This window comes from Prosopis cineraria, unplaced genomic scaffold, assembly GCF_029017545.1.
Source record: "Prosopis cineraria cultivar Desert tree isolate PC_DT_omini unplaced genomic scaffold, ASM2901754v1 PC14, whole genome shotgun sequence".
Lineage (NCBI taxonomy): Eukaryota > Viridiplantae > Streptophyta > Magnoliopsida > Fabales > Fabaceae > Prosopis > Prosopis cineraria.
In genome coordinates, this window is record NW_026555345.1 from 26,756,080 (window position 1) to 26,764,049 (window position 7,970).

The following is a 7,970-nucleotide window of genomic DNA, read 5'->3' on the forward strand; positions in this document are numbered from 1 at the left end:
ATTTTAACTATAATTCAAATTTTAAATAGTAATGCACACAAAATATTTTACCGTAAGTGTATGGGTCAATATATAATATAATAATTTGTCAAAGTCAATTTCAAGAAAAATGGCAATTGAGCATCAAATTTTTAATTTCATTCAAGTTAAGCAAATTACAATACATGAAAGTTTACAAATTAAAAAAAATTAACAATTAAAATGCAAAAGCAAATAATTCCACCGAACAACAATTTCATCAAAGAGATGGCTTAATAAGCTCATACTCAATTGTTTACTTCTTAGAATCTATCTCCTCTGAATTACCTATGATTAATTTTGATTAGTTAATCTAAAGTTTAATTAGTTGAAATTGTCTTATGAATAAATTTCAACTCTCAAATAAGAATGCAAATGTAATACAATTATCCAAGAGGTATTAAAATTCAATAACAATCTAACATGGTTTTATGGGTCCAAGGGATATATTCCTATCCTAATGACAAATTAAAATAAATTATAATTCCATATTATCTAATCTCAATGTCCATCTAAGATTTTTTTTTTTCAATATAAATTCTAAACCTTCAAATTTCAACTTAATAGTGGCCAATCATCAAATAAGTCACAGCAACCGAGATTAAGTAATCCAAAAGTAATATTAATCATAGACTAATTAGAGTAAATAGTATCTACTACATAAACAAATCTATAGTTGGTCGGATGATGAAGGAAATTTAGCTACACATCAATAAACTCAGTTCTATAATAGCAAAATGAAAAAGCTAAATCAAAAACATTGGAGAAAAAGGAGAAAAACATTATTAAACTAAATAGAATCACAAAATATAGATGAATTCTCTTCCTCCAAGTTTTTAAATTAGTGCCTAGCCTTCAAAATAGCCTCCTATGTTCCAAAATGTTTTCCAAAAGTTTTTTTTTTGGCCAAAATGTTTTCCAAAAGTTGAACTCCCTCAAAACCATCATGCTCTCTTATTTTTTATATGAAAAATTGATGCCATGCATTTTTGGTGCAAAATTCACCAAAATTTATTTTATAATACTAACATGCTATAGTAGGTAATTATTAAAGTCCAATATGCTCCTTAAAATCATAATGTTTTTTCCACTTCTTCCAAGCTTTTGCAAGGGTTCCTAAAATTAATATGACTCAAATTAATTATAAAAATTACTTTTAGAAAAATCAAAACAAAATATTTACAAATAAGCTAACCAACATCAAAGTAAACACTAAAAACAAGATAATTAATCAAAAAATTATTAGGTGGCTCTCTAGTTAATCAATAAAACTTCTTAAAATATATAAAAATAAAGAGAGTCATCAACTAATATAAGTTGATTTTACAAATAGGCTCACAAATAATAAATAAATTTTTTCAACACAATTAAGCTTGTTGAAACCACGTGGTTTTTCTAAAAGTGATTGTCATGGCTTATTTTGATGTATGTGATCTGGGCACCTTGATAAAAACTAAAATCTCTTTGACACAAAATAAATAAATAAACAAAATCTCTGTTTTATTTATTTATCATTTAGTCTTTATAATTTTACATAGCTATATAACTTAGTGCTTTTTGTTTAACTCACTCCATGTTATTCAATCTCTAACATAGTTTATTCATTTAATTCATAAGTTGTTGCACTTTACAACTCGGCTTTATCTCAATATTTAAATTAAAAACTCGAAAATTTTTAAAATTTGTAGAGACCAATAAATTAAATAGTCGAAATTTAAGGTATTGAACTCGGCATGATAATTTTTATGAATTGAGTTGTATAAGATCAGATCTATTTGAAGATTAAGGTTTGATCGTGAGTGACGCACGCATGATCCCAAGTGTAAATTGACACCCCAAGTTTTTGTTGAGCTGGGCATAAAACCTAAACACGTGTCATTCAATCAACTTCACGTGCCACTTTAACATAAATCATTCAATCTTCATAAAACCTGAATTTAAAGTGTGCGGAATTTTATTTTGTTTTTTTCGTAACCTCTAAATGGTATAATTCATCTTCGACTCCAATCAAACACGTGATACTCACTCTATTATAATTTTGAGTAAAATTTGTTGGTTCAATTAATTTATATGGTCCAAACTCCAAAGCTATTCAAAGTGATTTTTTCTACTTTTGTTAAAAGAATAAATATAAAACATTTAAATTCATAGGAGTGTCAAGATTGATTTAAAATGAATCATTTTTTCTGCTAAAAGATAAACAGAGACACCATAATTAATTTTTCCATTCTTCAATTTAAATTATATTTTGATCAGTACTGTCAAAACTAGACTGTTCGGTTCAAGTTCAACCCTATGGTTCGATCTATTCAACTCCCTAAAATCAATAAAAAGCAAACAAGTAAAAAATTTGTTAGAACTGGCTAAAAATCGATAAAAACTTTTATTAGTGGAAAATTGGTGAAACCAGATTTTCATTTTTCAAAATCCCAATAACCCAAAAATTAACCTTTTAATTTTATTTTTTAATTGAAACTGATCCAGTCACGGTCTTAATGTTAAAACCAATGATTGGGCCATAATCCTTTATATATATATATAGAGAATGATTGAGCCATAATCCTAATATAATCCTAATGTGAATTTTGCCATCTAATTTTTGGTTTAGTTAGGCATAAAACCTAAACACGTGCTATTATAATCATCACAAACCTGCCCACCAGAAATCTTCTTCACAAACCAAAACTGAACACTTTTTCTTTCCAAGTCATAAATTCTTTGTATAAATGATTCCTAAACGTCGATTGTGATATTCAAATTTCTCTGTTGGCATATAATGTAGCTTTGTGGGCGTAGATCTCTGTTTCATAATGTTTGAAAAACAATGCTTAAACTGGATTGAGTGAGAAATTCGTATAGGCAAATTAAGTATATTTTTTTAAAAAAATAAAATTTTGAAGTTTCTATTTTTTTATTTATCTTACATGCATGTTGTTCCGATTTCCCAATTATCCCTAGTTTAATTTTTTTAAAAAAAAATCAACAAGTAGGCGCTCATAACTGTTTCTTTTTCCCATAAATTTGTTGACACAGGAGACTTGAGAAAAATAAACGTGCCAGTAATTTTAAAAAAATAAAAAATTTTGAGTCCAAATTTGTATGAATGCAATAAAAAAAGAGTTCATGAATTAAATCTGACAATACTCAAATTCAATATGATTAGATAGTCATATAAAAAAAAATACAAGAATAATAAACTCATATATGATAGTATTAAAATCCGTTATTAGCAAATTCAGGGGTCAACTAGCTAATTAAGTTGACTGAATGTGCTATTTTACCTGTTGATGAAAACTTGAAATCATATCAAGCATATCAACTCGCATAGTTGCTGAGTCTGGGCCAACTCAGCTCAGCACGGCTCTTGATGTAACTCGCAGCAGACTCACTGATTTTGAAAGTGTTAACTCATGATTTGGAGCGAGTTAGAGTTTGTCTGAAACAGTTTTTTAACTAAAAGAAGCACAGTATGGAGAGCAAGCCCGCGATCTGGTGCCAACAAGAACGAGCATTATACTCTACACGTGTATGGATCTCACCTCCAACTCTCCAAGTCAGCAACATAACCTTCGTCCTCCTCCTCAGCTTTACAAAACCTTGCCTCCACTCTCCCTAGCTCTCACTCTCCTCTCTGCCTTGTGTGACGTGGCTTTTCTTTCCCAATCTCATTCTAACATTCAACATTATTTGAAATGTCACAATATTGGGGATGTGAAATGTCACAATATTGGGGATGTACAGATATTGTTTGATAGAATGCCCGAAAAGGATTTAGTTATTTGGAGTGCTATGATTGCTGGCTGTCCTCGTCAAGGACTTGGGGATAAGGCAAAGGAACTATTTTATGATATGAGAAATAAGGGTGTGGAACCAAATATGGTGTCATGGAATGGTAGGATAGCTGGGCTCTGTAATAGTGAGTCACATATTGAGGGGTTGATGTTTTTTCAAATGATCTCCGAAGGCTTTCAGCCTGACGGCTCGACTGTCTCCTGTGTTCTTCCTGCTATAGGACACTTGGAGGACATGGTTCATGGTTATGTGAACAAACAGGGCATTATTGGATCGGACAAGTTTGTGGTTAGTGCCCTTGTTAACATGTATGGAAGATGTGCCTGTGCATTGGAGATGTCACAGGTGTTTGATGAATCTGACCACATGGAAATAGGTTTATGCAATGCTTTTCTTACAGGTTTGTCACGTGATGGTCTTGTTGACACTGCATTGGAGGTATTTAGGCGATTCAAATCCCAAGGAATGGAATTGAATGTTGTGACATGGACTTCGATGAAAGCGAATTGCTCTCAGAATGGGAAAGACCTTAAAGCTTTGCAGTTCTTGAGAGAGATGCAGAGTGAAGGATTGGAGACTAACTCTGTAACAATTCCAAGCTTGATTCCTGCTTGTGGAAATATCGTGGCATTGATGCACGGAAAGGCAATCCATTGCTTCTCCATCAGAAAAGGAATTGTTGACGATGTATATGTAGGTAGTGCTTTAATGGATATGTATGCCAAGTTTGGAAGGATCCAATTGTCTCGGCTTTTTTTTTTTTGATAGAATGCCAACCAGAAATTTGGTTTCCGGGAATGCCATAATGAGAGGTTATGCTATGCATGGAAAGGCCAGGGAAACAATAGAGATTTTTCATATGACGGAGCAGAGTGGCCAAACACTAGACTTTATCACCTTCACTTGCATGCTATCTGCCTGCGGCCAAAATGGCTTTACAGAAGAAGGATGGCATATTTTACCAGCATGTCTACAGAACATGGCATTGAAGCCAAAATGGAGCATTATGCACGTATGGTGACATTGCTAGGTCGTGTAGGAAAACTTGAAGAAGCTTATTCTCTTGTCGAGAAAATGCCATTTCCACCTGATGCATGTGTTTGGGGAGCCTTGTTAGGTTCTTGCAGAGTTCACCATAACCTGAGTTTAGGTGAGATTGCTGCAAAGAAGCTTTTCCAGTTGGAGCCAGACAATCCCGGGAACTATATTCTTCTGTCTAATATTTATGCCTCAAAAGGTATGTGGAGCGAGGTAAATAGAATGCCAGGTGTGATGAAGAGTATGGGATTGATAAAAAACCCAGGCTGCAGTTGGATAGAATTGGGACGCAAAGTTCAAATGCTTCTTGATAGGGACAAAGCACATCCACAAATGAAACTGATCTTGGAAAAGTTGGATAAATTGAGTATTGAAATGAATAAGTTTGGTTACTATCCAGATACTAATAATGTTCTGCAAGATGCTGAGGAGCAGGATAAGGCGTCACAGATATTGTGTGGGCACATTGAGAAGTTGGCTGTAGTACTGGGATTACTGAACACAAGTCGTGGGCAACCTCTTCAAGTGAATAAGTGATTAAGAACCTGAGAATCTGTGATGACTGCCATGCTGTTATAAAATTCATATCCAGTTTTGGGCAAAAAGAAATTTATGTCAGCGATACAAATCGTTTTCATCATTTCAAAGATGGTGTTTACTCTTATGGAGAATATTGGTGAACTGCTTTTGGTTAACCTTTGAATTCCTCTTAAAGAGTAGTTCATTCTGTACCCTTAGTTCTTTTGGCAGATCAACAGACAGATATACATGAATCAAGATTATGTGTTCCGACATTAAGCTAATGCTATCAAGTAAACCATCTTCAGTACAAGGATTTGCGTATCATATTTTTTATACTTTCTAAAATACTAAATTCATTCCAATTTTTAGTACTTTGTCTTGTTTGGCTAGAATATAAGAACTTAAACAAAAATAAACAATATATAATGTAAATTATACTTGGATTATCATTATTCAATCCAGGACTACAAAAGACAGTTTTTTATTTACAATATCATTTTTTTTCATTTTGTTTTTTCAATTCCAATCTATTCTATATTTTTGTCTCATTTCATCTGGTGTATCAAATAGGTTAGCATTTATTAAATACTTGCCTAAGTTTAATTAAGCAACAAAATATCATAAAATTAGAGGATAATTGTAAGTAATAAAAAAATAACTTTATTTTATTAAAATTTTAACCATTTACTGCACATCACAAGGTTCACAAGTTAAAGGAGGATGTCACAGAGATGGAAAAAGGTTTTATTTTTCCAACTACTTAATAACGGAAACACGGACGCACGCACACAAAACTTGGGTGTTCCTTTGGTCTTCCCAGAAATTGAAATGCCTTTGGTGGAATGAACATATATCATTTTCTTGATGGATTTATGAGGCTTGAAATCGAAGTAAAATTGAACTTGCAATAAATCACAACTCACAAAAGTCGCATAAGAAACTAACTACACACAGAAACCCTCCTTTTCTTTAGCAGCAGCTATCTCATTCAGCTAAGTTAGTGGCTTCACATATTCAGTCCTTGAAAATGCCAAAGTTCTATGTTGATCTCATCCAAAAGTCCATTAAGAATATGCTTGTCCGTATTTCTTATTGCTTCATATTTCTCAATAAAGGCAAATGTATCGTCATTCCAACCCAATTCCCACATACAGTCGATATCTGGATCTTATTGTGCGCATCATTTTCTAGCATTTTGGGAAGGTAGTCCTGCACTTCAACTTGGGAAATTCTGCTTCTTCCATAGAATGTTAGCTTCTCTATGTCTTCATTCCGCTGTCTAACCGTGTCATCCAAGGATATGGTTCTAATGGTACTGACTGATATCTTTGAGCACACATTGGGCCAACTAAAGCATCTTTAGTGCTCAAGATATATCTAGCCAAAAGTAGAACGCTCAAACCCAAGCTATGGCTCCCTTTCTTAAAGAATCCAACGAGGAAGTGTTATTGACTCACATTTTCCCTTCACAAAACTGGCTGAATCATTATTAAGGAACGAGGCCCTATATAAGGCCAACCATTATGTACCACTATGTACAATGTGGAGGAAAATCACGTGGTCATTGAATCATATATGTCAACATCAATGTCAACCTTGTCATCCCTTTATCCCATCATCAATGCATGCCATGCAAATGCAACAAGTACAGCTTACAAGCAAGTTTTGAAGGAAGTATAATACATCACTAAATCATGCCAATAAATTATAATCATGCTTGACAAGATTAAAGTAACTCATCAAATTTCATAACCTTATTCTTTATGATTTCTCAAGAATTTATAATATAGTTTATGTACATGTATCATACTCAATTAATTAAAATTATAGATGAACATACTTGTATTAATCATTATACCAAATATGGTTTGCATATACATGGAAAACTCCTCAAGTTACTTGTTTTCTATAGCTAACAGATAGCCACACATCAAATCAAAGTCGAAAGAGCTCTTAGAGGGAGTCTACAGAAATCACATGCATACAAAAATATTAATATAAAATTTAAAACTACTTTAAATTTACTCTAGGATTTTAAGACTGCTTTAGAGGGCCCAAAATCCTTTTTTTAATTAATATCCCTTCATAATTTAATTAATTTATTCAAGGAGTCAGATGCTAAACTTCAATTTTATTAGTCTCCAAATTTCCCAAATCTTAAGTTTTAATATAGTTTTCAATTAATGTGTGTGTATGTATAACATTATAATAAATATTGGTATGCATAACCAAGGACACAGAGGACACATTGGAGATTGAACTTGTGGCTATTGGCAAGGGTATGAGTTAGGAGTAATAAAAGGAGGCCATTAAGGAAGCTACAATATTATTATATTGTGTTTATACATGTATATATATAATACATGGTGGAGGTGGATTTTGAATTCAAGTGTTGGTAGTGTCATTGCGTGAATTCCGAGGATAACACCCATGGCCTGACCAAATAAAACACCTCTCTTTGTTATGCTTGCTAGACACAAACCTATAAGAAAATAAAATAAGTACAAAAGCCAGGAACGACAAAAGTTTCTAAGGAGGGATGGATGCGTCGCTGTGTTTGTGTGTAATACGTATAGGTATATAGAAATTGAGGGCTGCTT

At 32.7% G+C, this 7,970-nt stretch overlaps 1 pseudogene; it reads left to right on the forward strand.

The window, feature by feature from the left end:
- Window positions 1-3,546: 3,546 nt before the first annotated feature.
- Window positions 3,547-5,528, forward strand: LOC129292422 (pentatricopeptide repeat-containing protein At1g20230-like; annotated as a pseudogene).
- Window positions 5,529-7,970: the final 2,442 nt, after the last annotated feature.